We start from the raw sequence: 5,906 nt of genomic DNA, 5'->3' as shown, positions 1-5,906 counted from the left end.
AATTTGGTTTTTGATATCTGATTTTAAATGTTTAATTACAAAAAAAGTAGTTAAGATTGTAAAGAGACATACTTTTTGTTGAAAAACATCAGTTAAACCATGTTTATTGACTCATCGAGAGATCTGAAACAATTTGTATTAATAAACATGAAAACTGAGATGCTGTTCTGATTATTGCTTTGTAGTTAAATATATATATAAAATTAACATCAAAAAGAACTTTTTTAAATCATGTAAGAACAGAAATGGCAGAACATTAGATTCAGTTTCTATAATGAAATTGTATAACCTTTTAGTATGATAAAATAATTATCATTTAAATGTTTAAAAAAGTTAAATTTACCCATTTTCTATTTGTCGATTATACGTAAACACAAGCAGAACAAATGAAAATTTTTTAAGGTCAAAAAACTATAATGTAAAAATTTGTTTTAATAATAGTGTACTGCAGTTTCTGGGAGAAATGTAAATACACGCCTGCAACTGAGACTGTGCTTTTGAAAACTAAATTTGTACGAAAATCTATGGGAATTCCCGGTATTTATGTTCCTTGAAAAACTGAAACTAAAATGTGTGCTCCACTTTAAGAACAATTTATAAACTATCCAGGAGAGTCTATGATGCTTTGGCTTTTAACTTTATGACCTTATGAAGTTAGTTCGGGTTATCGAGCTGTTTAAGCTCTATTCTATTTCTGAGCGCTAATATATGCGACTAACCCAGAGTAGAGGTCGTAAATATAGTAGCACAGATTTTGACAGAAATGAATTAATTAATTTATTCAACAGTTTGTGCAGAAAACTTAATATTAAGAAATGATTAATAGTTTCACACTCTATATAGATAGATAGATACATATCTAAGTATATCTATCTATCTATCTATCTATCTATCCTTCTATCTATCTATCTTTCTATCTATCTATCTATCTATCTATCTATCTATCTATCTATCTATCTATCAATTTATCTATCTATCTATCTATCTATCTAATATATCTATCTATGTATCTATGTATCTATCTATCGATCTATCTATCTATCTATTTATCTATCTATCTATCTATCTATCTATCTATCTATCTATCTATCTATCTATCTATCTATCTATCTATCTATATATCTATCTATTTATCTATCTATCTATCTATCTATCTATCTATCTATCTATCTATCTATCTATCTATCTATCTATCTATCTATCTATCTATCTATCTATCTATCTATCTATCTATCTATCTATCTATCTATCTATCTATCTATCTATCTATCTATCTATCTATCTATCTATCTATCTATCTATCTATCTATCTATCGATCTATCTATCGGTCTATATATCTATCTATCTATCTGTCTATTTATCTATCTATCAATCTATCTATTTATCTATCTATCTATCTGTTAGATCTCTCCTGGATTGATTAATGAATTTCTGAATGAACAATCTTTAAAATATTTCAAGAAAATTGTTTAAAAATTCTATTCGACTTATCTTCAAATTTCATCTTCAAAATTCCATAAATGATTTTTATTCACACCAAGTCATTGATGTGGAAAAATGGAAAATACAAACCAATAAACGAGCAAAAATATCGTATTAGACGATTAAAAGTCAATTAACTAATAAGATACATCTTAATATAAAGAAATTGAATGTATTTTACATGAATATGCGTCCTAAATGCTCTACGTCAGGTGCGTCATGCATATTTAAAAACTGGAAATAATGATAAATATAGCATTTATATATGAGACACGTAGAGTCACTGTTATTTAGTAAAATATAGTTACATAATAAACAAGCTGAAGTGCCCGGCGTTGCCCGAGAAATTTTAAAAACACGAAAAAAAGAAAAAAATTCAAATATTTCAGCCTATGTCATCCCTAGTCCGGGTAGCGGGTTTCCTAAAATATTGTCAGCTAATTTGGTCCAGCCGTATACCCAGCTATGGATAACATATATATATATATAATTTGGTCCAGCCGTATACCCAGCTATGGATAACATATATATATATATAATTTGGTCCAGCCGTATACCCAGCTATGGCTAACATATATATATGAGGTAAAGGTAAAGGTATTTATGAGATAAAATCACTGAACAAGTTTTTTTGCAAGCTATAAGTGCATAAGTTTTAAATGCTCAAAAACCATGATTTGCAAAAATACCTTGCAATATACATGGAGAAAAGGAAGGCCAGCCACAAAAATTTCTTGTGCGAGCCACATTCTCTTAATTTTCTCGTTCGAGCCACCTCGAAATCCTCGTCCTTCCAATCTTATTTTTTTTTTAATTGTCTAATCCTCCCAGATAAAACTAAATTTTAAGAATCGGGCCACATTAGGGCATAAATGAAATATTAAATTTTGTAAATCGAAAAAAAATTGTCAATTGAATAAAAGTTTTTAAGTTTAATGTCTTTAAAAATGTTTTTTACGCGCATTTTCAGATATTCCCGATGTAGAATGCCGCAAACAATTCCGAGTTTAAAGAACTTCGATCCTTTAATTTAGTTAATTACAGTGAAAACCAAAGATTTTTCTGGGTGGTTCCTTGGTATTTATTTTTTATCGTAAAGGTTAACCAATACGGAGACTAAGCTGTGGGGTCTACTGACATGCTTTAGAAGAATAAACTGTAGGGTCAACTGTCATGTTTTAGACGACTAAACTGCGGGGTCAGCTGACATGCTTTAGAAGACTAAACTGTGGGGTCAACTTACATGTTTTAGAAGACTAAACTGTGGGGTCAACTGACATGTTTTAGAAAACTAAACTGTGGGGTCAACTGACATGCTTTAGAAGACTAAACTGTGGGGTCAACTGCCATGCTTTAGAAGACTAAACTGTGGGGTCAACTGACATGTTTTAGAAGACTAAGATGTGGGGTCAAATGACATGTTTAAGAAGAATAAACTGTGGGGTCAACTGACATGCTTTAGAAGACTAAACTGTGGGGTCAACTGACATGCTTTAGAAGACTAAACTGTGGGATCAACTGACATGTTTTATCAATTTCACCTCATTTTCTTTCAAGTTCAAATTCCAAAGGGTTAAACCATTTCCATAAAAAATAGTTGTAATAGTTCTAAAACTTTAGAATAACATATTTTTCAACAAAAATCCATTTTGCAGACCCAGTTTAGAGATGTGATTTTTTTCCCTGTGAAGTTCAGTGCGCAAAGTTAATAATTTGCGGGATATCTCCCAATATAATAGATTTGGACATCATTAATTCTTACCCAATATAAAAGGCATTCTTTAGCTCTTGTTGAGCTTTGGACCAAATGGTTAAGTTCTAAATGGATATTTTGCGGAATTTTGGAGGATTTTTTACTAAAATAAAAATATATTTGATAATAGGTATTCTCTGCAATTTAAAATTACATATCTTCACAACCTGGGATTTCAATATTTATTTATTTTGTCTTTTAAAACTACAATTTTTGCAGGCAGCGTCATACATGAAATGCAAGCAAGCTAAACGAATTATGTTCTTGCAACAAATTCTATATCTTTGCAGCGGTGTCACAGTAAACCTTTGATAATTTTAACTAATATAATTTAATCCATCAGAATTCTTATTTTGAAATATCAAAGGTTGCAACGATCTAGGGATTAAAAATCAGAGTTTGTCGCAAGAACTCAGTTCATTTTTGAAAGACCAATTTCAGAGAAACTCTGGGTGAAGTTTTCATATCAAAAATTAAAATTTAATTTGAAAGTTATCCTTGAAAGTTAATATTCAAAATTGTAAGAAAAAGTTGTCTTAAAAATGTGCTGCCTAGGGGGGTTCCCAGGGTACATTTACATATTTTACATCTAGTTCAGACTCTTAGAAACCCCTAGATTAGAATTTCCTATCGTTAACTTGGCAAATTACAAGTTCTCAGACATTTTTAGATTAATTGGTTGAATTTAAGATGGTCAATAGATCGTGGTTTATTAAAACTTCCCAGGCTTTTCAACCTTAATTTTTAGAGTTGCAACTGCCATGGCCGATTCACAGCGGTACCTTGTAAACCTCTTTCTAAGTAACTTTTTGAAAAATTCGACATCTGACTTTTTAGAGTGAATATTCTGTTAATATCCTTCATTGTCTTGGAATGATATTAATTGTACAAGTCGACACAAAACCTGAAACAAGATAAATAAGGATATCTCATTCATTCTTGATGATTGTTTAAATGGATCAGCTGTGAATCGGACAAACCACTTTACAAATGGAGGGTTCAGTCCCTTTAATAAACTGACTCCATTCCATCCTAAATTTAAAATCAAATCATATATTTTATACATTAAAAATAAATAAACATAAATAAATTAAAATTATGTAAAACTACTGCTCCAGGAGAGCTTTCATAGCTTTGAACTGTTTTCACAAAGCTCTCTTGTGATCCTAAAGATATAAATAATTTTTTAAAGAAGGTTTATAGTTTATAGCAGTTGGAGTTTTAACCTCCTGCTTTTGCCATATCCTAAACTCCTTTACAAACTTATGCCAACTATTTTTAAATTCTTAAAAAGTTTTTATCTCATATATCTGTATATATGTATACATACAATATATCTGTATATCTATATGTATCTAATCCTGTGGAAATACTACAGTACCCTTGAATGTTGGATAAATACAACAATTATATCCCGTAGAGTATATACAATACAACGTGGCACTTGCTGGACCTTTCATGGTATTTTTTCATTTCTCCTTTCATCTTCTCAATTACAGATACAGATACAGATACAGATACAGATACAGATACAGATACAGATACAGATAAAGATACAGATACAGATACAGATATAGATAAAGATACAGATACAAGTACAGATACAGAAACAGATACAGATACAGATACAGATACAGATACAGATACAGATACAGATGCAGATACAGATACAGATACAGATACAGATACAGATACAGATACAGATACAGATACAGATACAGNCAACCCCTTAAACCCCTCCCTTAAATTATCCCCCCCCCTCAATATCTCAGATTTCATGGGAAATCTTAACACTTTGGGGACTGCGATTTTTGTCGCTATTGAGTCTATTGAGTCTTAAAAACTTTTTTCAAAATGTTATAAATTTTAGTATTTTAAGTATGCACCCCTTTTCCCTTAACACCCCCCCCCCTCATAACTCGTTGCCTAGATTTAAAGAAAACATAATTTTGGATCAGTTTCCAATTCTCTTGAGTCCCCCCTAATAAACGTCAAGATTTGACTTTTTAGAATAACTGCCCGGCTCTAATTAATTGGTCTAACGACGAGTTGACAGAACCCTTTCTTGGACTCTTTTCGGGCCCTTTTTGAACCCCCATCCTGATATATCAGTATATATGCGTATTGCGTATGCGTATTAGAAAACTTAAAGATTTCAAATCTTTCCAGAAGAAATAAAATAAAATTATATTGGAACATGAACTCGCCACAAACTCTAATTATCTAGCACATTATTCTTTGCACCCTGACGGTTTAAGGCAAATATTGATATTTCATGGATCTAGGCTTCAATGAAAAGCTACATCAATTTGATTTTTAAGACTTGGTCGACTTTGAAGTGTCACAACACCGTGGCCTTAGATGTTCACAAGTAATTTACTGATACTTTTGTAATGCCTTAGTATAGACATCTTTACCATTCTAAAACTTAAAAAGAAGATACAGATACAGATACCAATACAGATACAGATACAGATATAGGCACAGACACAAACTATCTAGGACAGATGTTTAGAATGAGAGCTACTTACATATACGTCACTCCAGTACAATCAAATCAACTCACAGACAAATAGACAAACAGACAAACAATCTGAGAATAATAACACTTCTATACTATTCAATAACCATCTAATCAGAGGGGGAGGGGCGCCAATCCCCCCCCCCCCC

The sequence above is a fragment of the Eurytemora carolleeae genome, unplaced genomic scaffold, assembly GCF_000591075.1.
Source record: "Eurytemora carolleeae unplaced genomic scaffold, Eaff_2.0 scaffold822, whole genome shotgun sequence".
NCBI classification, from domain to species: Eukaryota; Metazoa; Arthropoda; class Copepoda; order Calanoida; family Temoridae; genus Eurytemora; species Eurytemora carolleeae.
The sequence above is the reverse complement of the archived record's forward strand: the minus strand, read 5'-3'. Positions refer to the sequence as shown.